At 47.7% G+C, this 26,726-nt stretch overlaps 1 protein-coding gene across 2 annotated transcripts in view; it reads left to right on the top strand.

Annotated features, from left to right (window-relative positions):
• The window catches only part of LOC122546462 (nectin-1-like), a 148,413-nt gene that overhangs the window by 103,423 nt on the left and 18,264 nt on the right, over positions 1-26,726 (top strand). The window lies entirely within an intron of this gene.

A 26,726-nucleotide genomic window follows, 5' to 3' on the forward strand; every position in this document is an offset into this window, starting at 1 on the left:
GAGAGATAGAAGGAGAGATACATGCTGAGTGAGAGAGAGATAGACGGAGAGATAGAAGGAGAAATACATGTAGAGGGAGAGAGAGAGTGATAGAGGGAGAGATAGAAGGAGAGATACACGTAGAGGGAGAGAGAGAGAGATAGAGGGAGAGATAGAAGGAGAGATACATGTAGAGGGAGAGAGAGAGAGATAGAGGGAGAGATAGAAGGAGAGATACACGTAGAGGGAGAGAGAGAGAGATAGAGGGAGAGATAGAAGGAGAGGTACATGTAGAGGGAGAGAGAGAGGGGGATAGAGGGAGAGATAGAAGGAGAGATACAGGTAGAGGGAGAGAGAGAGAGATAGAGGGAGAGATAGAAGTAGAGATACAGGTAGAGGGAGAGAGAGGGGGATAGAGGGAGAGATAGAAGGAGAGATACATGTAGAGGGAGAGAGAGAGAGATAGAGGGAGAGATAGAAGGAGAGATACAGGTAGAGGGAGAGAGAGAGAGATAGGGAGAGATAGAAGGAGAGATACATGTAGAGGGATAGAGAGAGAGAGATAGAGGGAGGGAGAGATAGAAGGAGAGATACAGGTAGAGGGAGAGAGAGAGAGATAGAGGGCGAGATAGAAGGAGAGATACATGTAGAGGGAGAGAGAGAGATAGAGGGAGAGATAGAAGGAGAGATACACGTAGAGGGAGAGAGAGAGAGATAGAGGGAGAGATAGAAGGAGAGATACATTTAGAGGGAGAGAGAGAGAGATAGAGGGAGAGATAGAAGGAGAGATACAGGTAGAGGGAGAGAGAGAGAGATAGAGGGAGAGATAGAAGGAGACATACATGTCGAGTGACAGAGAGAGATAGAGGGAGAGATTGAAGGAGAGATACATGTAGAGGGAGAGAGAGAGGGGGATAGAGGGAGAGATAGAAGGAGAGATACAGGGAGAGGGAGAGAGAGAGAGATAGAGGGAGAGATAGAAGGAGAGATACATGTCGAGTGAGAGAGAGAGATAGAGGGAGAGATAGAAGGAGAAATACATGTAGAGGGAGAGAGAGGGGGGATAGAGGGAGAGATAGACGGAGAGATACATGTAGAGGGAGAGAGAGAGGGAGGTATAGAGGGAGAGATAGAAGGAGAGATACAGGTAGAGGGAGTGAGAGAGATAGAGGGAGAGATAGAAGGAGAGATACATGTAGAGGGAGAGGCAGAGAGATAGAGGGAGAGATAGAAGGAGAGATACAGGTAGAGGGAGAGAGAGAGATAGGTAGAGATAGAAGGAGAGATACATGTAGAGGGAGAGAGAGAGAGATAGAGGGAGAGATAGAAGGAGAGATACATGTAGAGAGAGAGAGAGATAGAGGGAGAGATTGAAGGAGAGATACCTGTAGAGGGAGAGAGAGAGGGGAATAGAGGGAGAGATAGAAGGAGAGATACATGTAGAGGGAGAGAGAGAGAGATAGAGGGAGAGATAGAAGGAGAGATACACGTAGAGCGAGTGGGAGAGAGATAGAGGGAGAGATAGAAGTAGAGATACATGTACAGGGAGAGAGAGGGGGGGATAGAGGGAGAGATAGAAGGAGAGATACATGTAGAGGGAGAGAGAGAGAGATAGAGGGAGAGATAGAAGGAGAGATACATGTAGAGGGAGAGAGAGAGAGATAGAGGGAGAGATAGAAGAAGAGATACACGTAGAGGGAGAGAGAGAGAGATAGAGGGAGAGATAGAAGGAGAGATACATGTAGAGGGAGAGAGAGAGAGGGGGATAGAGGGAGAGATAGAAGGAGAGATACAGGTTGAGGGAGAGAGAGATAGAGGGAGAGATAGGAGGAGAGATACAGGTAGAGGGAGAGAGAGGGGGATAGAGGGAGAGATAGAAGGAGAGATACATGTAGAGGGAGAGAGAGAGAGATAGAGGGAGAGATAGAAGGAGAGATACAGGTAGAGGGAGAGAGAGAGAGAGATAGGGAGAGATAGAAGGAGAGATACATGTAGAGGGAGAGAGAGAGATAGAGGGAGAGATAGAAGGAGAGATACACGTAGAGGGAGAGAGAGAGATAGAGGGAGAGATAGAAGTAGAGATACATGTAGAGAGAGAGAGAGAGATAGAGGGAGAGATAGAAGGAGAGATACATGTAGAGAGAGAGAGTTAGAGGGAGAGATAGAAGGAGAGATACATGTAGAGGGAGAGAGAGAGAGATAGAGGGAGAGATAGAAGGAGAGATACATGTAGAGGGAGAGAGAGAGAGATAGAGGGAGAGATAGAAGGAGAGATACATGTAGAGGGAGAGAGAGAGAGATAGAGGGAGAGATAGAAGGAGAGATACATGTAGAGAGAGAGAGAGTTAGAGGGAGAGATAGAAGGAGAGATACATGTAGAGGGAGAGAGAGAGGGGGATAGAGGGAGAAATAGAAGGAGAGATACAGGTAGAGGGAGAGAGAGAGAGAGATAGAGGGAGAGATAGAAGGAGAGATACATGTAGAGTGAGAGAGAGAGGGATAGAGGGAGAGATAGAAGGAGAGATACAGGTAGAGGGAGAGAGAGAGATAGAGGGAGAGATAGAAGGAGAGATACATATAGAGGGAGAGAGAGAGAGAGATAGAGGGAGAGATAGAAGGAGAGATACATGTAGAGGGAGAGAGAGAGGGGGATAGAGGGAGAGATAGAAGGAGAGATACAGGGAGAGAGAGAGAGAGAGAGATCGAGGGAGAGATAGAAGGAGAGATACATGTCGAGTGAGAGAGAGATAGAGGGAGAGATAGAAGGAGAAATACATGTAGAGGGAGAGAGAGGGGGGATAGAGGGAGAGATAGACGGAGAGATACATGTAGAGGGATAGAGAGAGGGAGGTATAGAGGGAGAGATAGAAGGAGAGATACAGGTAGAGGGAGTGAGAGAGATAGAGGGAGAGATAGAAGCAGAGATACATGTAGAGGGAGAGAGAGAGAGATAGAGGGAGAGATAGAAGGAGAGATACAGGTAGAGGGAGAGAGAGAGATAGGTAGAGATAGAAGGAGAGATACATGTAGAGGGAGAGAGAGAGATAGAGGGAGAGATAGAAGGAGAGATACATGTAGAGAGAGAGAGAGATAGAGGGAGAGATTGAAGGAGAGATACATGTAGAGGGAGAGAGAGAGGGGGATAGAGGGAGAGATAGAAGGAGAGATACATGTAGAGGGAGAGAGAGAGAGATAGAGGGAGAGATAGAAGGAGAGATACACGTAGAGGGAGTGGGAGAGAGATAGAGGGAGAGATAGAAGTAGAGATACATGTAGAGGGAGAGAGAGGGGGGGATAGAGGGAGAGATAGAAGGAGAGATACAGGTAGAGGGAGAGAGAGAGAGATAGAGGGAGAGATAGAAGGAGAGATACAGGTAGAGGGAGAGAGAGAGGGATAGAGGGAGAGATAGAAGGAGAGATACATGTAGAGGGAGAGAGAGAGATAGAGGAAGAGATAGAAGGAGAGATACATGTAGAGGGAGAGAGAGAGGGGGATAGAGGGAGAGATAGAAGGACTGATACAGGTAGAGGGAGAGAGAGAGAGATAGAGGGAGAGATAGAAGGAGAGATTCAGGCAAAGGGAGAGAGAGAGATAGAGGGAGAGATTGAAGGAGAGATACATATAAAGGGAGAGAGAGAGGGGGATAGAGGTAGAGATAGAAGAAGAGATACATGTAGAGGGAGAGAGAGAGAGATAGTGGGAGAGATAGAAGGAGAGATACAGGTAGAGGGAGAGAGAGAGAGATAGGGAGAGATAGAAGGTGAGATACATGTTGAGGGAGAGAGAGAGAGATAGAGGGAGAGATAGAAGGAGAGATACATGTAGAGCGAGAGAGAGAGAGAGAGGGAGAGATAGAAGGAGAGATACATGTAGAGGGAGAGAGAGGGGGGATAGAAGGAGAGATAGAAGGAGAGATACAGGTAGAGGGAGAGAGAGAGAGATAGAGGGAGAGATAGAAGGAGAGATACATGTAGAGTGAGAGAGAGAGATAGAGGGAGTGATAGAAGGAGAGATACAGGTAGAGGGAGAGAGAGACAGATAGAGGGAGAGATAGAAGGAGAGATACAGGGAGAGGGAGAGAGAGAGAGATAGAGGGAGAGATAGAAGGAGAGATACATGTTGAGTGAGAGAGAGAGATAGGCGGAGAGATAGAAGGAGAAATACATGTAGAGGGAGAGAGAGAGTGATAGAGGGAGAGATAGAAGGAGAGATACACGTAGAGGGAGAGAGAGAGAGATAGAGGGAGAGATAGAAGGAGAGATACATGTAGAGGGAGAGAGAGAGAGATAGAGGGAGAGATAGAAGGAGAGATACACGTAGAGGGAGAGAGAGAGAGAGATAGAGGGAGAGATAGAAGGAGAGGTACATGTAGAGGGAGAGAGAGAGGGGGATAGAGGGAGAGATAGAAGGAGAGATACAGGTAGAGGGAGAGAGAGAGAGATAGAGGGAGAGATAGAAGTAGAGATACAGGTAGAGGGAGAGAGAGGGGGATAGAGGGAGAGATAGAAGGAGAGATACATGTAGAGGGAGAGAGAGAGAGATAGAGGGAGAGATAGAAGGAGAGATACAGGTAGAGGGAGAGAGAGAGAGATAGGGAGAGATAGAAGGAGAGATACATGTAGAGGGAGAGAGAGAGAGAGATAGAGGGAGGGAGAGATAGAAGGAGAGATACAGGTAGAGGGAGAGAGAGAGAGATAGAGGGCGAGATAGAAGGAGAGATACATGTAGAGGGAGAGAGAGAGATAGAGGGAGAGATAGAAGGAGAGATACACGTAGAGGGAGAGAGAGAGAGATAGAGGGAGAAATAGAAGGAGAGATACATTTAGAGGGAGAGAGAGAGAGATAGAGGGAGAGATAGAAGGAGAGATACAGGTAGAGGGAGAGAGAGAGAGATAGAGGGAGAGATAGAAGGAGACATACATGTCGAGTGACAGAGAGAGATAGAGGGAGAGATAGAAGGAGAGATACATGTAGAGGGGGAGAGAGAGGGGGATAGAGGGAGAGGTAGAAGGAGAGATACATGTAGAGGGAGAGAGAGAGAGATAGCGGGAGAGATAGAAGGAGAGATACAGGTAGAGGTAGAGAGAGAGAGATAGGGAGAGATAGAAGGAGAGATACATGTTGAGGGAGAGAGAGAGAGATAGAGGGAGAGATAGAAGGAGAGATACATGTAGAGCGAGAGAGAGAGAGAGGGAGAGATAGAAGGAGAGATACATGTCGAGGGAGAGAGAGAGATAGAGGAAGAGATAGAAGGAGAGATACATGTAGAGGGAGAGAGAGAGAGGGATAGAGGGAGAGATAGAAGGACTGATACAGGTAGAGGGAGAGAGAGAGAGATAGAGGGAGAGATAGAAGGAGAGATTCAGGCAAAGGGAGAGAGAGAGATAGAGGGAGAGATTGAAGGAGAGATACATATAGAGGGAGAGAGAGAGGGGGATAGAGGTAGAGATAGAAGAAGAGATACATGTAGAGGGAGAGAGAGAGAGATAGCGGGAGAGATAGAAGGAGAGATACAGGTAGAGGGAGAGAGAGAGAGATAGGGAGAGATCGAAGGAGAGATACATGTTGAGGGAGAGAGAGAGAGATAGAGGGAGAGATAGAAGGAGAGATACATGTAGAGCGAGAGAGAGAGAGAGAGAGGGAGAGATAGAAGGAGAGATCCATGTCGAGGGAGAGAGAGAGGGGGATAGAAGGAGAGATAGAAGGAGAGATACAGGTAGAGGGAGAGAGAGAGAGATAGAGGGAGAGATAGAAGGAGAGATACATGTAGAGTGAGAGAGAGAGATAGAGGGAGTGATAGAAGGAGAGATACAGGAAGAGGGAGAGAGAGACAGATAGAGGGAGAGATAGAAGGAGAGATACAGGGAGAGGGAGAGAGAGAGATAGAGGGAGAGATAGAAGGATAGATACATGTCGAGTGAGAGAGAGAGATAGACGGAGAGATCGAAGGAGAAATACATGTAGAGGGAGAGAGAGAGTGATAGAGGGAGAGATAGAAGGAGAGATACACGTAGAGGGAGAGAGAGAGAGATAGAGGGAGAGATAGAAGGAGAGATACATGTAGAGGGAGAGAGAGAGAGATAGAGGGAGAGATAGAAGGAGAGATACACGTAGAGGGAGAGAGAGAGAGATAGAGGGAGAGATGGAAGGAGAGATACATGAAGAGGGAGAGAGAGAGGGGGATAGAGGGAGAGATAGAAGGAGAGATACAGGTAGAGGGAGAGAGAGAGCGATAGAGGGAGAGATAGAAGTAGAGATACAGGTAGAGGGAGAGAGAGGGGGATAGAGGGAGAGATAGAAGGAGAGATACATGTAGAGGGAGAGAGAGAGACATAGAGGGAGAGATAGAAGGAGAGATACAGGTAGAGGGAGAGAGAGAGAGATAGGGAGAGATAGAAGGAGAGATACATGTAGAGGGAGAGAGAGAGAGAGATAGAGGGAGGGAGAGATAGAAGAAGAGATACAGGTAGAGGGAGAGAGAGAGAGATAGAGGGCGAGATAGAAGGAGAGATACATGTAGAGGGAGAGAGAGAGAGATAGAGGGAGAGATAGAAGGAGAGATACACGTAGAGGGAGAGAGAGAGAGATAGAGGGAGAGATAGAAGGAGAGATACATTTAGAGGGAGAGAGAGAGAGATAGAGGGAGAGATAGAAGGAGAGATACAGGTAGAGGGAGAGAGAGAGATAGGGGGAGAGATAGAAGGAGAGATACATGTCGAGTGAGAGAGAGATAGAGGGAGAGATAGAAGGAGAGATACATGTAGAGGGGGAGAGAGGGGGATAGAGGGAGAGGTAGAAGGAGAGATACCTGTAGAGGGAGAGAGAGAGGGGGGTATAGAGGGAGAGATAGAAGGAGAGATACAGGTAGAGGGAGAGAGAGAGATAGATAGAGGGTGAGATAGAAGGAGAGATACATGTAGAGGGAGAGAGAGAGAGAGATAGAGGGAGAGATAGAAGGAGAGATACACGTAGAGGGAGAGAGAGAGAGATAGTGGGAGAGATAGAAGGAGAGAAACATGTAGAGGGAGAGAGAGAGTGATAGAGGGAGAGATAGAAGGAGAGATACATGTAGAGGGAGAGAGCGAGATAGAGGGAGAGATAGAAGGCGAGATACATGTAGAGGGAGAGAGAGATGGTGGTATAGAGGGAGAGATAGAAGGAGAGATACAGGTAGAGGGAGAGAGAGAGGGGGATAGAGGTAGAGATAGAAGGAGAGATACATGTAGAGGGAGAGAGAGAGAGATAGCGGGAGAGATAGAAGGAGAGATACAGGTAGAAGGAGAGAGAGAGAGATAGAGGGAGAGATAGAAGGAGAGATACAGGTAGAGGGAGAGAGAGAGAGATAGGGAGAGATATAAGGAGAGATACATGTAGAGAGAGAGAGAGATAGAGGGAGAGATAGAAGGAGAGATACATGTAGAGGGAGAGAGAGAGGGGGATAGAGGGAGAGATAGAAGGAGAGATACATGTAGAGGGAGAGAGAGAGAGAGAGATAGAGGGAGAGATAGAAGGAGAGATACACGTAGAGGGAGAGAGATAGAGATAGAGGGAGAGATAGAAGGAGAGATTCATGTAGAGGGAGAGAGAGAGGGGGGTATAGAGGGAGAGATAGAAGGAGAGATACAGGTAGAGGGAGAGAGAGAGATAGATAGAGGGTGAGATAGAAGGAGAGATACATGTAGAGGGAGAGAGAGAGAGATAGAGGGAGAGATAGAAGGAGAGATACATGTAGAGGGAGAGAGAGAGGGGGATAGAGGGAGAGATAGGAGGAGAGATACATGTAGAGGGAGAGAGAGAGGGGGATAGAGGGAGAGATAGAAGGAGAGATACACGTAGAGGGAGAGAGAGAGATAGAGGGACAGATAGAAGGAGAGATACAGGTAGAGGGAGAGAGAGAGAGATAGGGAGAGATAGAAGGAGAGATACATGTAGAGGGAGAGAGAGAGAGATAGAGGGCGAGATAGAAGGAGAGATACAGGTAGAGGGAGAGAGAGAGAGATAGAGGGAGAGATAGAAGGAGAGATACATGTAGAGGGAGAGAGAGAGAGATAGAGGGAGAGATAGAAGGAGAGTTACACGTAGAGGGAGAGAGAGAGAGATAGAGGGAGAGATAGAAGGAGAGATACATGTAGAGGGAGAGAGAGAGAGTTAGAGGGAGAGATAGAAGGAGAGATACAGGTAGAGGGAGAGAGAGAGAGATAGAGGGAGAGATAGAAGGAGAGATACATGTCGAGTGAGAGAGAGAGAGATAGAGGGAGAGATAGAAGGAGAGATACATGTAGAGGGAGAGAGAGAGGGGGATAGAGGGAGAGATAGAAGGAGAGATACATGTAGAGGGAGAGAGAGAGGGGGGTATAGAGGGAGAGATAGAAGGAGAGATACAGGTAGATGGAGAGAGAGAGAGATAGAGGGAGAGATAGAAGGAGAGATACATGTAGAGGGAGAGAGAGAGAGATTGAGGGAGAGATAGAAGGAGAGATACACGTAGAGGGAGAGAGAAGGAGATGGAGGGAGAGATAGAAGGAGAGATACATGTAGAGGGAGAGAGTGAGAGATAGAAGGAGAGATACAGGTAGAGTGAGAGAGAGAGAGAGATAGAGGGAGAGATAGAAGGAGAGATACATGTAGAGAGAGAGCGAGTTAGAGGGAGAGATAGAAGGAGAGATACATGTAGAGGGAGAGAGAGAGGGGGATAGAGGGAGAAATAGAAGCAGAGATATAGGTAGAGGGAGAGAGAGAGAGAGATAGAGGGAGAGATAGAAGGAGAGATACATGTAGAGTGAGAGAGAGAGGGATAGAGGGAGAGATAGAAGGAGAGATACAGGTAGAGGGAGAGAGAGAGAGATAGAGGGAGAGATAGGAGAGATACATATAGAGGGAGAGAGAGAGAGAGATAGAGGGAGAGATAGAAGGAGAGATACATGTAGAGGGAGAGAGAGAGGGGGATAGAGGGAGAGATAGAAGGAGAGATACAGGTAGAGGGAGAGAAAGAGAGATAGAGGGAGAGATAGTAGGAGAGATACATGTCGAGTGAGAGAGAGAGATAGAGGGAGAGATAGATGGAGAAATACATGTAGAGGGAGAGAGAGGGGGGGATAGAGGGAGAGATAGACGGAGAGATACATGTAGAGGGAGAGAGTGAGGGATGTATAGAGGGAGAGATAGAAGGAGAGATACAGGTAGAGGGAGAGAGAGAGATAGAGGGAGAGATAGAAGCAGAGATACATGTTGAGGGAGAGAGAGAGAGATAGAGGGAGAGATAGAAGGAGAGATACAGGTAGAGGGAGAGAGAGAGATAGGTAGAGATAGAAGGAGAGATACATGTAGAGGGAGAGAGAGAGAGATAGAGGGAGAGATAGAAGGAGAGATACAGGTAGAGGGAGAGAGAGAGAGATAGAGGGAGAGATAGAAGGAGAGATACATGTCGAGTGAGAGAGAGAGAGATAGAGGGAGAGATAGAAGGAGAGATACATGTAGAGGGGGAGAGAGAGGGGGATAGAGGGAGAGATAGAAGGAGAGATACATGTAGAGGGAGAGAGAGAGGGGGGTATAGAGGGAGAGATAGAAGGAGAGATACAGGTAGAGGGAGAGAGAGAGATAGATAGAGGGAGAGATAGAAGGAGAAATACATGTAGAGGGAGAGAGAGAGGGGGGTATAGAGGGAGAGATAGAAGGAGAGATACAGGTAGAGGGAGAGAGAGGGGGATAGAGGTAGAGATAGAAGGAGAGATACATGTAGAGGGAGAGAGAGAGGGGGGTATAGAGGGAGAGATAGAAGGAGAGATACAGGTAGACGGAGAGAGAGAGGGGGATAGAGGTAGAGATAGAAGGAGAGATACATGTAGAGGGAGAGAGAGAGAGATAGCGGGAGAGATAGAAGGAGAGATACAGGTAGTGGGAGAGAGAGAGAGATAGAGGGAGAGATAGAAGGAGAGATACAGGTAGTGGGAGAGAGAGAGAGATAGGGAGAGATATAAGGAGAGGTACATGTAGAGAGAGAGAGAGATAGAGGGAGAGATAGAAGGAGAGATACATGTAGAGGGAGAGAGAGAGGGGGATAGAGGGAGAGATAGAAGGAGAGATACATGTAGAGGGAGAGAGAGAGAGAGATAGAGGGAGAGATAGAAGGAGAGATACACGTAGAGGGAGAGAGAGAGAGATAGAGGGAGAGATAGAAGGAGAGATACACGTAGAGGGAGAGAGAGAGAGATAGAGGGAGAGATAGAAGGAGAGATACATGTAGAGGGAGAGAGAGGGGGATAGAGGGAGAGATAGAAGGAGAGATACAGGTAGAGGGAGAGAGAGAGAGATAGAGGGAGAGATAGAAGTAGAGATACAGGTAGAGAGAGAGAGAGGGGGATAGAGGGAGTGATAGAAGGAGAGATACATGTAGAGGGAGAGAGAGAGAGATAGAGGGAGAGATAGAAGGAGAGATACAGGTAGAGGGAGAGAGAGAGAGATAGGGAGAGATAGAAGGAGAGATACATGTAGAGGGAGAGAGAGAGAGATAGAGGGAGAGATAGAAGGAGAGATACAGGTAGAGGGAGAGGGAGAGAGATAGAGGGAGAGATAGAAGGCGAGATACATGTAGAGGGAGAGAGAGATGGTGGTATAGAGGGAGAGATAGAAGGAGAGATACAGGTAGAGGGAGAGAGAGAGGGGGATAGAGGTAGAGATAGAAGGAGAGATACATGTAGAGGGAGAGAGAGAGAGATAGCGGGAGAGATAGAAGGAGAGATACAGGTAGAAGGAGAGAGAGAGAGATAGAGGGAGAGATAGAAGGAGAGATACAGGTAGAGGGAGAGAGAGAGAGATAGGGAGAGATATAAGGAGAGATACATGTAGAGAGAGAGAGAGATAGAGGGAGAGATAGAAGGAGAGATACATGTAGAGGGAGAGAGAGAGGGGGATAGAGGGAGAGATAGAAGGAGAGATACATGTAGAGGGAGAGAGAGAGAGAGAGATAGAGGAAGAGATAGAAGGAGAGATACACGTAGAGGGAGAGAGATAGAGATAGAGGGAGAGATAGAAGGAGAGATTCATGTAGAGGGAGAGAGAGAGGGGGGTATAGAGGGAGAGATAGAAGGAGAGATACAGGTAGAGGGAGAGAGAGAGATAGATAGAGGGTGAGATAGAAGGAGAGATACATGTAGAGGGAGAGAGAGAGAGATAGAGGGAGAGATAGAAGGAGAGATACATGTAGAGGGAGAGAGAGAGGGGGATAGAGGGAGAGATAGGAGGAGAGATACATGTAGAGGGAGAGAGAGAGGGGGATAGAGGGAGAGATAGAAGGAGAGATACACGTAGAGGGAGAGAGAGAGATAGAGGGACAGATAGAAGGAGAGATACAGGTAGAGGGAGAGAGAGAGAGATAGGGAGAGATAGAAGGAGAGATACATGTAGAGGGAGAGAGAGAGAGATAGAGGGCGAGATAGAAGGAGAGATACAGGTAGAGGGAGAGAGAGAGAGATAGAGGGAGAGATAGAAGGAGAGATACATGTAGAGGGAGAGAGAGAGAGATAGAGGGAGAGATAGAAGGAGAGTTACACGTAGAGGGAGAGAGAGAGAGATAGAGGGAGAGATAGAAGGAGAGATACATGTAGAGGGAGAGAGAGAGAGTTAGAGGGAGAGATAGAAGGAGAGATACAGGTAGAGGGAGAGAGAGAGAGATAGAGGGAGAGATAGAAGGAGAGATACATGTCGAGTGAGAGAGAGAGAGATAGAGGGAGAGATAGAAGGAGAGATACATGTAGAGGGAGAGAGAGAGGGGGATAGAGGGAGAGATAGAAGGAGAGATACATGTAGAGGGAGAGAGAGAGGGGGGTATAGAGGGAGAGATAGAAGGAGAGATACAGGTAGATGGAGAGAGAGAGAGATAGAGGGAGAGATAGAAGGAGAGATACATGTAGAGGGAGAGAGAGAGAGATTGAGGGAGAGATAGAAGGAGAGATACACGTAGAGGGAGAGAGAAGGAGATGGAGGGAGAGATAGAAGGAGAGATACATGTAGAGGGAGAGAGTGAGAGATAGAAGGAGAGATACAGGTAGAGTGAGAGAGAGAGAGAGATAGAGGGAGAGATAGAAGGAGAGATACATGTAGAGAGAGAGCGAGTTAGAGGGAGAGATAGAAGGAGAGATACATGTAGAGGGAGAGAGAGAGGGGGATAGAGGGAGAAATAGAAGCAGAGATATAGGTAGAGGGAGAGAGAGAGAGAGATAGAGGGAGAGATAGAAGGAGAGATACATGTAGAGTGAGAGAGAGAGGGATAGAGGGAGAGATAGAAGGAGAGATACAGGTAGAGGGAGAGAGAGAGAGATAGAGGGAGAGATAGGAGAGATACATATAGAGGGAGAGAGAGAGAGAGATAGAGGGAGAGATAGAAGGAGAGATACATGTAGAGGGAGAGAGAGAGGGGGATAGAGGGAGAGATAGAAGGAGAGATACAGGTAGAGGGAGAGAAAGAGAGATAGAGGGAGAGATAGTAGGAGAGATACATGTCGAGTGAGAGAGAGAGATAGAGGGAGAGATAGATGGAGAAATACATGTAGAGGGAGAGAGAGGGGGGGATAGAGGGAGAGATAGACGGAGAGATACATGTAGAGGGAGAGAGTGAGGGATGTATAGAGGGAGAGATAGAAGGAGAGATACAGGTAGAGGGAGAGAGAGAGATAGAGGGAGAGATAGAAGCAGAGATACATGTTGAGGGAGAGAGAGAGAGATAGAGGGAGAGATAGAAGGAGAGATACAGGTAGAGGGAGAGAGAGAGATAGGTAGAGATAGAAGGAGAGATACATGTAGAGGGAGAGAGAGAGAGATAGAGGGAGAGATAGAAGGAGAGATACAGGTAGAGGGAGAGAGAGAGAGATAGAGGGAGAGATAGAAGGAGAGATACATGTCGAGTGAGAGAGAGAGAGATAGAGGGAGAGATAGAAGGAGAGATACATGTAGAGGGGGAGAGAGAGGGGGATAGAGGGAGAGATAGAAGGAGAGATACATGTAGAGGGAGAGAGAGAGGGGGGTATAGAGGGAGAGATAGAAGGAGAGATACAGGTAGAGGGAGAGAGAGAGATAGATAGAGGGAGAGATAGAAGGAGAAATACATGTAGAGGGAGAGAGAGAGGGGGGTATAGAGGGAGAGATAGAAGGAGAGATACAGGTAGAGGGGGAGAGAGGGGGATAGAGGTAGAGATAGAAGGAGAGATACATGTAGAGGGAGAGAGAGAGGGGGGTATAGAGGGAGAGATAGAAGGAGAGATACAGGTAGACGGAGAGAGAGAGGGGGATAGAGGTAGAGATAGAAGGAGAGATACATGTAGAGGGAGAGAGAGAGAGATAGCGGGAGAGATAGAAGGAGAGATACAGGTAGTGGGAGAGAGAGAGAGATAGAGGGAGAGATAGAAGGAGAGATACAGGTAGTGGGAGAGAGAGAGAGATAGGGAGAGATATAAGGAGAGGTACATGTAGAGAGAGAGAGAGATAGAGGGAGAGATAGAAGGAGAGATACATGTAGAGGGAGAGAGAGAGGGGGATAGAGGGAGAGATAGAAGGAGAGATACATGTAGAGGGAGAGAGAGAGAGAGATAGAGGGAGAGATAGAAGGAGAGATACACGTAGAGGGAGAGAGAGAGAGATAGAGGGAGAGATAGAAGGAGAGATACACGTAGAGGGAGAGAGAGAGAGATAGAGGGAGAGATAGAAGGAGAGATACATGTAGAGGGAGAGAGAGGGGGATAGAGGGAGAGATAGAAGGAGAGATACAGGTAGAGGGAGAGAGAGAGAGATAGAGGGAGAGATAGAAGTAGAGATACAGGTAGAGAGAGAGAGAGGGGGATAGAGGGAGTGATAGAAGGAGAGATACATGTAGAGGGAGAGAGAGAGAGATAGAGGGAGAGATAGAAGGAGAGATACAGGTAGAGGGAGAGAGAGAGAGATAGGGAGAGATAGAAGGAGAGATACATGTAGAGGGAGAGAGAGAGAGATAGAGGGAGAGATAGAAGGAGAGATACAGGTAGAGGGAGAGGGAGAGAGATAGAGGGAGAGATAGAAGGAGAGATACATATAGAGGGAGAGAGAGAGAGATAGAGGGAGAGATAGAAGGAGAGATACATGTAGAGGGAGAGAGAGAGGGGGATAGAGGGAGAGATAGAAGGAGAGATACATGTCGAGTGAGAGAGAGAGAGATAGAGGGAGAGATAGAAGGAGAGATACATGTAGAGGGAGAGAGAGAGGGGGATAGAGGGAGAGATAGAAGGAGAGATACATGTAGAGGGAGAGAGAGAGATAGGGAGAGATTGAAGGAGAGATACATGTCGACGGAGAGAGAGAGATAGAGGGAGAGATAAAAGGAGAGATACATGTAGAGAGAGAGAGAGATAGAGGGAGAGATAGAAGGAGAGATACATGTAGAGGGAGAGAGAGAGGGGTATAGAGGGAGAGATAGAAGAAGAGATACAGGTAGAGGGAGAGAGAGAGAGATAGAGGGAGAGATAGAAGGAGAGATACAGGTAGAGGGAGAGAGAGGGAGATAGAGGGAGAGATAGAAGGAGAGATACATATAGAGGGAGAGAGAGAGAGAGAGATTTAGAGGGAAAGATAGAAGGAGAGATACATGTAGAGGGAGAGAGAGGGGGATAGAGGGAGAGATAGAAGGAGTGTTACAGGTAGAGGGAGAGAGAGAGATAGAGGGAGAGATAGGAGAGATACATGTCGAGTGAGAGAGAGAGAGATAGAGGGAGAGCTAGAAGGAGAGATACATGTAGAGGGAGAGAGAGAGAGATAGAGGGAGAGATAGAAGGAGAGATACATGTAGAGGGAGAGAGATAGAGATAGAGGGAGAGATAGAAGGAGAGATCCATGTCGAGTGAGAGAGAGAGATAGAGGGAGAGATAGAAGGAGAGATACATGTAGAGGGAGAGGGAGAGGGGGATAGAGGGAGAGATAGAATGAGAGATACATGTAGAGGGAGAGAGAGAGGGGGGTATAGAGGGAGAGATATAAGGAGAGATACATGTAGAGGGAGAGAGAGAGAGATAGAGGGAGAGATAGAAGGAGAGATACATGTAGAGGGAGAGAGAGAGGGGGATAGTGGGAGAGATAGAATGAGAGATACATGTAGAGGGAGAGAGAGAGAGATAGAGGGAGAGATAGAATGAGAGATACATGTAGAGGGAGAGAGGGGGGATAGAGGGAGAGATAGAAAGACAGATACAGGTAGAGGGAGAGAGAGAGAGATAGAGGGAGAGATAGAAGGAGAGATACAGGCAAAGGGAGGGAGAGAGAGAGATCGAGGGAGAGATAGAAGGAGAGATACACGTAGAGGGAGAGAGAGAGGGGGATAGAGGTAGAGATAGAAGGAGAGATACAGTTACAGGGAGAGAGAGAGATAGCGGGAGAGATAGAAGGAGAGATACAGGTAGAGGGAGAGAGAGAGAGATAGAGGGAGAGAATGAAGGAGAGATACAGGTTAAGGGAGAGAGGGAGAGATAGGGAGAGATAGAAGGAGAGATACATGTAGAGGGAGAGAAAGAGAGATAGAGGGAGAGATAGAAGGAGAGATACAGGTAGAGGGAGAGAGAGAGAGATAGAGGGAGAGATAGAAGGTGAGATAAATGTAGAGGGAGAGAGAGAGATAGAGGGAGAGATAGAAGGAGAGATACATGTAGAGGGAGAGAGAGAGGGGGATAGAGGGAGAGATAGAAGGAGAGTTACAGGCAGAGGGAGAGAGAGAGAGATAGAGGGAGAGATAGAAGGAGAGATACATGTAGAGGGAGAGAGAGAGAGAGATAGAGGGAGAGATAGAATGAGAGATACATGTAGAGGGAGAGAGAGGGGGATAGAGGGAGAGATAGAAAGACAGATACAGGTCGAGGGAGAGAGAGAGAGATAGAGGGAGAGATAGAAGGAGAGATACAGGCAAAGGGAGGGAGAGAGAGAGATCGAGGGAGAGATAGAAGGAGAGATACACGTAGAGGGAGAGAGGGAGGGGGATAGAGGTAGAGATAGAAGGAGAGATACAGTTAGAGGGAGAGAGAGAGATAGCGGGAGAGATACAGGTAGAGGGAGAGAGAGAGGGGGATAGAGGGAGAGATAGAAGGAGAGATACATGTAGAGGGAGAGAGAGAGAGATAGAGGGAGAGATAGAAGGAGAGATACAGGCAGAGGGAGACAGAGAGAGATAGAGGGAGAGATAGAAGGAGAGATACAGGTAGAGGGTGAGAGAGAGACGGGGATAGAGGTTGAGATAGAAGGAGAGATACAGGTAGAGGGACAGAGAGAGAGAGCAGGAGAGATAGAAGGAGAGATACAGGTAGAGGGAGAGAGAGAGAGATAGAGGGAGAGATAGAAGGAGAGATACAGGTAGAGGGAGAGAGAGTGAGATAGGGAGAGATAGAAGGAGAGATACATGTCGAGGGAGAGAGAGAGAGATAGAGGGAGAGATAGAAGGAGAGGTACATGTAGAGAGAGAGAGAGATAGAGGGAGAGATAGAAGGAGAGATACATGTAGAGGGAGAGAGACAGGGGGATAGAGGGAGAGATAGAAGGAGAGATACAGGTAGAGGGAGAGAGAGAGAGAGATAGAGGGAGAGATAGAAGGAGAGATACAGGTAGAGGGAGAGAGAGGGAGATAGAGGGAGAGATAGAAGGAGAGATACATATAGAGGGCAAGAGAGAGAGATAGAGGGAGAGATAGAAGGAGAGATACAGGTAGAGGGAGAGAGAGAGAGAGATAGAGGGAGAGATAGAAGGAGAGATACAGGTAGAGGGAGAGAGAGGGAGATAGAGGGAGAGATAGAAGGAGAGATACATATAGAGGGCAAGAGAGAGAGATAGAGGGAGAGATAGAAGGAGAGATACATGTCGAGGGAGAGAGAGAGAGATAGAGGGAGAGATGGAGAGAGAGGTACATGTAGAGAGAGAGAGAGATAGAGGGAGAGATAGAAGGAGAGATACATGTAGAGGGAGAGAGACAGGGGGATAGAGGGAGAGATAGAAGGAGAGATACAGGTAGAGGGAGAGAGAGAGAGAGATAGAGGGAGAGATAGAAGGAGAGATACAGGTAGAGGGAGAGAGAGGGAGATAGAGGGAGAGATAGAAGGAGAGATACATATAGAGGGCAAGAGAGAGAGATAGAGGGAGAGATAGAAGGAGAGATACATGTAGAGGGAGAGAGAGGGGGGTATCGAGGGAGAGATAGAAGGAGAGATACATGTAGAGGGAGAGAGAGAGCGATAGAGGGAGAGATAGAAGGAGAGATACACGTAGAGGGAGAGAGATAGAGATAGAGGGAGAGATAGAAGGAGAGATACATGTCGAGTGAGAGAGAGAGAGATAGAGGGAGAGACAGAAGGAGAGATACATGTCGAGGGAGAGAGAGAGGGGGATAGAGGGAGAGATAGAATGAGAGATACATGTAGAGGGAGAGAGTGAGGGGGGTATAGAGGGAGAGATAGAAGGAGAGATACATGTAGAGGGAGAGAGAGAGAGATAGAGGGAGAGATAGAAGGAGAGATACATGTAGAGGGAGAGAGAGAGGGGGATAGAGGGAGAGATAGAAGGAGAGATACAGGTAGAGAGAGATAGAGGGAGAGATAGAAGGAGAGATACAGGTAGAGAGAGAGAGAGAGATAGAGGGAGAGATAGAATGAGAGATACATGTAGAGGGAGAGAGAGGGGGATAGAGGGACAGATAGAAAGACAGATACAGGTAGAGGGAGAGAGAGAGAGATAGAGGGAGAGATAGAAGGAGAGATACAGGCAAAGGGAGAGAGAGAGAGAGATCGAGGGAGAGATAGAAGGAGAGATTCAGGTAGAGGGAGAGAGAGAGAGATAGGGAGAGATAGAAGGAGAGATACATGTCGAGGGAGAGAGAGAGGGGGATAGAGGTAGAGATAGAAGGAGAGATACATGTAGAGGGAGAGAGAGAGATAGCGGGAGAGATAGAAGGAGAGATACAGGTAGAGGGAGAGAGAGAGAGATAGAGGGAGAGAATGAAGGAGAGATACAGGTTAAGGGAGAGAGAGAGAGATAGGGAGAGATAGAAGGAGAGATACATGTAGAGGGAGAGAGAGAGAGATAGAGGGAGAGATAGAAGGAGAGATACAGGTAGAGGGAGAGAGAGAGAGATAGGGAGAGAAAGAAGGAGAGATACATGTAGAGGGAGAGAGAGAGAGATAGAGGGAGAGATAGAAGGTGAGATACATGAAGAGGGAGAGAGAGAGAGATAGAGGGAGAGATAGAAGGAGAGATACATGTAGAGGGAGAGAGAGAGGGGGATAGAGGGAGAGATAGAAGGAGAGATACAGGCAGAGGGAGAGAGAGAGAGATAGAGGGAGAGATAGAAGGAGAGATACAGGTAGAGGGAGAGTGAGAGGGGGATAGAGGGAGAGATAGAAGGAGAGATACATGTAGAGGGAGAGAGAGAGAGATCGAGGGAGAGATAGAAGGAGAGATACATGGAAAGGGAGACAGAGAGGGGGATAGAGGGAGAGATAGAAGGAGAGATACAGGTAGAGGGAGAGAGAGAGATAGAGGGAGAGATAGAAGGAGAGATACAGGCAGCGGGAGACAGAGAGAGATAGAGGGAGAGATAGAAGGAGAGATACAGGTAGAGGGAGAGAGAGAGACGGGGATAGAGGTTGAGATAGAAGGAGAGATACAGGTAGAGGGACAGAGAGAGAGAGCAGGAGAGATAGAAGGAGAGATACAGGTAGAGGGAGAGAGAGAGATAGAGGGAGAGATAGAAGGAGAGATACATGTCGAGGGAGAGAGAGAGAGATAGAGGGAGAGATAGAAGGAGAGATACATGTAGAGAGAGAGAGAGATAGAGGGAGAGATAGAAGGAGAGATACATGTAGAGGGAGAGAGAGAGAGAGATAGAGGGAGAGATAGAAGGAGAGATACAGGTAGAGGGAGAGAGAGGGAGATAGAGGGAGAGATAGAAGGAGAGATACATATAGAGGGAGAGAGAGAGAGAGAGATAGAGGGAAAGATTGAAGGAGAGATACATGTAGAGGGAGAGAGAGGGGGATAGAGGGAGAGATAGAAGGAGAGTTACAGGTAGAGGGAGAGAGAGAGATAGAGGGAGAGATAGGAGAGATACATGTCGAGTGAGAGAGAGAGAGATAGAGGGAGAGATAGAAGGAGAGATACACGTAGAGGGAGAGAGAGAGGGGGGTATAGACGGAGAGAGAGAAGGAGAGATACATGTAGAGGGAGAGAGAGAGAGATAGAGGGAGAGATAGAAGGAGAGATACACGTAGAGGGAGAGAGATAGAGATAGAGGGAAAGATAGAAGGAGAGATACATGTCGAGTGAGAGAGAGAGAGATAGAGGGAGAGATAGAAGGAGAGATACATGTAGAGGGAGAGAGAGGGGGATAGAGGGAGAGATAGAATGAAAGATACATGTAGAGGGAGAGAGAGAGGGGAGTATAGAGGGAGAGATGGAAGGAGAGATACATGTAGAGGGAGAGAGAGAGAGATAGAGGGAGAGATAGAAGGAGAGATACATGTAGAGGGAGAGAGAGAGTGGGGGATAGAGGGAGAGATAGAAGGAGAGATACAGGTAGAGAGAGATAGAGGGAGAGATAGAAAGAGAGATACAGGTAGAGGGATAGAGAGAGGGGGATAGAGGGAGAGATAGAAGGAGAGATACATGTAGAGGGAGAGAGAGAGAGATAGAGGGAGAGATAGAATGAGAGATACATGTAGAGGGAGAGAGAGGGGGATAGAGGGAGAGATAGAAGGACAGATACAGATAGAGGGAGAGAGAGAGAGATAGAGGGAGAGATAGAAGGAGAGATACAGGCAAAGGGAGAGAGAGAGAGATCGAGGGAGAGATAGAAGGAGAGATACACGTAGAGGGAGAGAGAGAGGGGGATAGAGGTAGAGATAGAAGGAGGGATACAGTTAGAGGGAGAGAGAGAGAGATAGCGGGAGAGGTAGAAGGAGAGATGCAGGTAGAGGGAGAGAGAGAGAGATAGAGGGAGAGATAGAAGGAGAGATACAGGTAGAGGGAGAGAGAGAGAGACAGGGAGAGATAGAAGGAGAGATACATGTAGAGGGAGAGAGAGAGAGATAGAGGGAGAGATAGAAGGAGAGATACATGTAGAGGGAGAGAGAGAGAGAGATAGAGGGAGAGATAGAAGGAGAGATACATGTAGAGGGAGAGAGAGAGGGGGATAGAGCGAGAGATAGAAGGAGAGATACAGGTAGAGGGAGAGAGAGAGGGTGTTAGAGGGAAAGATAGAAGGAGAGATACATGTAGAGGGAGATAGAGAGAGATAGCGGGAGAGATAGAATTAGAGATACATGTAGAGGGAGAGAGAGATAGAGGGAGAGATAGAAGGAGAGATACAGGCAGAGGGAGAGAGAGAGAGATAGAGGGAGAGATAGAAGGAGAGATACATGTCGAGTGAGAGAGAGAGAGATAGAGGGAGAGATAGAAGGAGAGATACATGTAGAGGGGGAGAGAGGTGGGGGTATAGAGGGAGAGATAGAAGGAGAGATACATGTAGAGGGAGAGAGAGAGAGATAGAGGGAGAGATAGAAGGAGAGATACACGTAGAGGGGGAGAGATAGAGATAGAGGGAGAGATAGAAGGAGAGATACATGTCGAGTGAGAGAGAGAGATAGAGGGAGAGATAGAAGGAGAGATACATGTAGAGGGAGAGAGAGGGGGATAGAGGGAGAGATAGAATGAGAGATACATGTAGAGGGAGAGAGAGAGGGGGATAGAGGGAGAGATAGAAGGAGAGTTACAGGTAGAGGGAGAGAGAGAGATAGAGGGAGAGATAGAAGGAGAGATACATGTCGAGTGAGAGAGAGAGAGATAGAGGGAGAGATAGAAGGAGAAATACATGTAGAGGGAGAGAGAGAGGGGGGTATAGAGGGAGAGATAGAAGGAGAGATACATGTAGAGGGAGAGAGAGAGAGATAGAGGGAGAGATAGAAGGAGAGATACACGTAGAGGGAGAGAGATAGAGATAGAGGGAGAGATTTAAGGAGAGATACATGTCGAGTGAGAGAGAGAGAGATAGGGGGAGAGATAGAAGGAGAGATACATGTAGAGGGAGAGAGAGAGGGGGATAGAGGGAGAGATAGAATGAGAGATACATGTAGAGGGAGAGAGAGAGGGGGTTATAGAGGGAGAGATAGAAGGAGAGATACATGTAGAGGGAGAGAGAGAGCGATAGAGGGAGAGATAGAAGGAGAGATACACGTAGAGGGAGAGAGAGAGAGAGAGATAGAGGGAGAGATAGAAGGAGAGATACATGTGGAAGGAGAGAGAGTGGGGGATAGAGGGAGAGATAGAAGGAGAGATACAGGTAGAGAGAGATAGAGGGAGAGATAGAAGGAGAGATACAGGTAGAGGGAGAGAGAGAGGGGGATAGAGGGAGAGATAGAAGGAGAGATACATGTAGAGGGAGAGAGAGAGAGATAGAGGGAGAGATAGACGGAGAGATACATGTAGAGGGAGAGAGAGGGGGATAGAGGGAGAGATAGAAGGACAGATACAGGTAGAGGGAGAGAGCGAGAGATAGAGGGAGAGATTGAAGGAGAGATACAGGCAGAGGGAGAGAGAGAGAGATAGAGGGAGAGATAGAAGGAGAGATACACGTAGAGGGAGTGAGAGAGGGGGACAGAGGTAGAGATAGAAGGAGAGATACAGGTAGAGGGAGAGAGAGAGATAGCGGGAGAGATAGAAGGAGAGAATACATGTAGAGGGAGAGAGATAGGGATAGGGAGAGATAGAAGGAGAGATACATGTAGAAGGAGAGAGAGAGAGATAGAGGGAGAGATAGAAGGAGAGATACATGTAGAGGGAGAGAGAGAGATAGAGGGAGAGATAGAAGGAGAGATACGTGTAGAGGGAGAGAGAGAGGGGGATAGAGGGAGAGATAGAAGGAGAGATACAGGTAGAGGGAGAGAGAGAGGGGGTTAGAGGTAAGGATAGAAGGAGAGATACATGTAGAGGGAGAGAGAGAGAGAGATAGCGGGAGAGATAGAATTAGAGATACATGTAGAGGGAGAGAGAGATAGAGGGAGAGATAGAAGGAGAGATACAGGCAGAGGGAGAGAGAGAGATAGAGGGAGAGATAGAAGGAGAGATACATGTAGAGGGAGAGAGAGATGGGGATAGAGTAGAGATAGAAGGAGAGATACAGGTAGAGGGAGAGAGAGAGAGATAGAGGGAGAGATAGAAGGAGAGATACAGGTAGAGGGAGAGAGAGAGATAGAGGGAGAGATAGAAGGAGAGGTACAGATAGAGGGAGAGAGAGAGAGAGAGATAGGGAGAGATAGAAGGAGAGATACATGTAGAGGGAGAGAGAGAGATAGAGGGAGAGATAGAAGGAGAGATACATGTAGAGGGAGAGAGAGAGGGGGATAGAGGGAGAGATAGAAGGAGAGATACAGGTAGAGGGAGAGAGAGAGAGATAGAGGGAGAGATAGAAGGAGAGATACATGTCGAGTGAGAGAGAGAGATAGAGGGAGAGATAGATGGAGAGATACATGTAGAGGGAGAGAGAGAGGGGGATAGAGGGAGAGATAGAATGAGAGATACATGTAGAGGGAGAGAGAGTGGGGGTTATAGAGGGAGAGATAGAAGGAGAGATACATGCAGAGGGAGAGAGAGAGATAGAGGGAGAGATAGAAGGAGAGATACACGTAGAGGGAGAGAGAGAGAGATTGAGGGAGAGATAGAAGGAGAGATACATGTGGAGGGAGAGAGAGTGGGGGATAGAGGGAGAGATAGAAGGAGAGATACAGGTAGAGAGATAGAGGGAGAGATAGAAGGAGAGATACAGGTAGAGGGAGAGAGAGAGGGGTATAGAGGGAGAGATAGAAGGAGAGATACATGTAGAGGGAGAGAGAGAGAGATAGAGGGAGAGATAGAAGGAGAGATACATGTAGAGGGAGAGAGAGGGGGATAGAGGGAGAGATAGAAGGACAGATACAGGTAGAGGGAGAGAGAGAGAGATAGAGGGAGAGATAGAAGGAGAGATACAGGCAGAGGGAGAGAGAGAGAGATAGAGGGAGAGATAGAAGGAGAGATACACGTAGAGGGAGTGAGAGAGGGGGATAGAGGTAGAGATAGAAGGAGAGATACAGGTAGAGGGAGAGAGAGAGATAGCGGGAGAGATAGAAGGAGAGAATACAGGTAGATGGAGAGAGAGAGAGATAGAGGGAGAGATAGAAGGAGAGATACATGTAGAGGGAGAGAGAGAGATAGAGGGAGAGATAGAAGGAGAGATACATGTAGAGGGAGAGAGAGAGGGGGATAGAGGGAGAGATAGAAGGAGAGATACAGGTAGAGGGAGAGAGAGACGGGGTTAGAGGTAAGGATAGAAGGAGAGATACATGTAGAGGGAGAGAGAGAGAGAGATAGCGGGAGAGATAGAATTAGAGATACGTGTAGAGGGAGAGAGAGATAGAGGGCGAGATAGAAGGAGAGATACAGGCAGAGGGAGAGAGAGAGAGATAGAGGGAGAGATAGAAGGAGAGATATACGTAGAGGGAGAGAGAGGGGGATAGAGTAGAGATAGAAGGAGAGATACAGGTAGAGGGAGAGAGAGAGAGATAGAGGGAGAGATAGAAGGAGAGATACAGGTAGAGGGAGAGAGAGAGATAGAGGGAGAGATAGAAGGAGAGGTACAGATAGAGGGAGAGAGAGAGATAGGGAGAGATAGAAGGAGAGATACATGTAGAGGGAGAGAGAGAGATAGAGGGAGAGATAGAAGGAGAGATACATGTAGAGGGAGAGAGAGAGGGGGATAGAGGGAGAGATAGAAGGAGAGATACAGGTAGAGGGAGAGAGAGAGAGATAGAGGGAGAGATAGAAGGAGAGATACATGTCGAGTGAGAGAGAGAGATAGAGGGAGAGATAGATGGAGAGATACAGGTAGAGGGAGAGAGAGGGGGGGATAGAGGCAGAGATAGAAGGAGAGATACATATAGAGGGACAGAGAGAGAGAGATAGAGGGAGGGATAGAAGGAGAGATACATATAGAGGGACAGAGAGAGAGAGATAGAGGAAGAGATAGAAGGAGAGATACAGGTAGAGGGAGAGAGAGAGATAGAGGGAGAGATAGAAGGAGAGGTACAGATAGAGGGAGAGAGAGAGATAGGGAGAGATAGAAGGAGAGATACATGTAGAGGGAGAGAGAGAGATAGAGGGAGAGATAGAAGGAGAGATACATGTAGAGGGAGAGAGAGAGGGGGATAGAGGGAGAGATAGAAGGAGAGATACAGGTAGAGGGAGAGAGAGAGAGATAGAGGGAGATATAGAAGGAGAGATACATGTCGAGTGAGAGAGAGAGATAGAGGGAGAGATAGAAGGAGAGATACATGTAGAGGGAGAGAGAGAGGGAGATAGAGGGAGAGATAGAAGGAGAGATACAGGTAGAGGGAGAGAGAGAGGGTGTTAGAGGGAAAGATAGAAGGAGAGATACACGTAGAGGGAGAGAGATAGAGATAGAGGGAGAGATAGAAGGAGAGATACATGTCGAATGAGAGAGAGAGGTAGAGGGAGAGATAGAAGGAGAGATACATGTAGAGGGAGAGAGAGAGGGGGATAGAGGGAGAGATAGAATGAGAGATACATGTAGAGGGAGAGAGAGAGAGGGGGATAGAGGGAGAGATAGAAGGAGAGTTACAGGTAGAGGGAGAGAGAGAGATAGAGGGAGAGATAGAAGGAGAGATACATGTCGAGTGAGAGAGAGAGCGATAGAGGGAGAGATAGAAGGAGAGATACATGTCGAGTGAGAGAGAGAGATAGGGGGAGAGATAGAAGGAGAGATACATGTAGAGGGAGAGAGAGAGGGGGATAGAGGGAGAGATAGAATGAGAGATACATGTAGAGGGAGAGAGAGTGGGGGTTATAGAGGGAGAGATAGAAGGAGAGATACATGTAGAGGGAGAGAGAGAGATAGAGGGAGAGATAGAAGGAGAGATACACGTAGAGGGAGAGAGAGAGAGATTGAGGGAGAGATAGAAGGAGAGATACATGTGGAGGGAGAGAGAGTGGGGGATAGAGGGAGAGATAGAAGGAGAGATACAGGTAGAGAGATAGAGGGAGAGATAGAAGGAGAGATACAGGTAGAGGGAGAGAGAGAGGGGTATAGAGGGAGAGATAGAAGGAGAGATACATGTAGAGGGAGAGAGAGAGAGATAGAGGGAGAGATAGAAGGAGAGATACATGTAGAGGGAGAGAGAGGGGGATAGAGGGAGAGATAGAAGGACAGATACAGGTAGAGGGAGAGAGAGAGAGATAGAGGGAGAGATAGAAGGAGAGATACAGGCAGAGGGAGAGAGAGAGAGATAGAGGGAGAGATAGAAGGAGAGATACACGTAGAGGGAGTGAGAGAGGGGGATAGAGGTAGAGATAGAAGGAGAGATACAGGTAGAGGGAGAGAGAGAGATAGCGGGAGAGATAGAAGGAGAGAATACAGGTAGAGGGAGAGAGAGAGAGATAGAGGGAGAGATAGAAGGAGAGATACAGGTAGAGGGAGAGAGAGAGAGATAGGGAGAGATAGAAGGAGAGATACATGTAGAAGGAGAGAGAGAGAGATAGATAGAGGGAGAGATAGAAGGAGAGATACATGTAGAGGGAGAGAGAGAGATAGAGGGAGAGATAGAAGGAGAGATACATGTAGAGGGAGAGAGAGAGGGGGATAGAGGGAGAGATAGAAGGAGAGATACAGGTAGAGGGAGAGAGAGAGGGGGTTAGAGGTAAGGATAGAAGGAGAGATACATGTAGAGGGAGAGAGAGAGAGAGATAGCGGGAGAGATAGAATTAGAGATACGTGTAGAGGGAGAGAGAGATAGAGGGAGAGATAGAAGGAGAGATACAGGCAGAGGGAGAGAGAGAGAGATAGAGGGAGAGATAGAAGGAGAGATATACGTAGAGGGAGAGAGAGAGAGAGATAGCGGGAGAGATAGAATTAGAGATACGTGTAGAGGGAGAGAGAGATAGAGGGAGAGATAGAAGGAGAGATACAGGCAGAGGGAGAGAGAGAGAGATAGAGGGAGAGATAGAAGGAGAGATATACGTAGAGGGAGAGAGAGGGGGTTAGAGTAGAGATAGAAGGAGAGATACAGGTAGAGGGAGAGAGAGAGAGATAGAGGGAGAGATAGAAGGAGAGATACAGGTAGAGGGAGAGAGAGAGATAGAGGGAGAGATAGAAGGAGAGGTACAGATAGAGGGAGAGAGAGAGATAGGGAGAGATAGAAGGAGAGATACATGTAGAGGGAGAGAGAGAGATAGAGGGAGAGATAGAAGGAGAGATACATGTAGAGGGAGAGAGAGAGGGGGATAGAGGGAGAGATAGAAGGAGAGATACAGGTAGAGGGAGAGAGAGAGAGATAGAGGGAGAGATAGAAGGAGAGATACATGTCGAATGAGAGAGAGAGATAGAGGGAGAGATAGATGGAGAGATACAGGTAGAGGGAGAGAGAGAGGGGGATAGAGGCAGAGATAGAAGGAGAGATACATATAGAGGGACAGAGAGAGAGAGATAGAGGGAGGGATAGAAGGAGAGATACATATAGAGGGACAGAGAGAGAGAGATAGAGGAAGAGATAGAAGGAGAGATACAGGTAGAGGGAGAGAGAGAGGTGGATAGAGGGAGAGATAGAAGGAGAGATACATGTAGAGGGAGAGAGAGAGAGATAGAGGGAGAGATAGAAGGAGAGATACATGTAGAGGGAGAGAGAGGGGGATAGAGGGAGAGATAGAAGGATAGATA

This window comes from Chiloscyllium plagiosum, unplaced genomic scaffold (assembly GCF_037043375.1).
Source record: "Chiloscyllium plagiosum isolate Xiang-an unplaced genomic scaffold, Cpla_swu_hap1 HiC_scaffold_38, whole genome shotgun sequence".
Lineage (NCBI taxonomy): Eukaryota > Metazoa > Chordata > Chondrichthyes > Orectolobiformes > Hemiscylliidae > Chiloscyllium > Chiloscyllium plagiosum.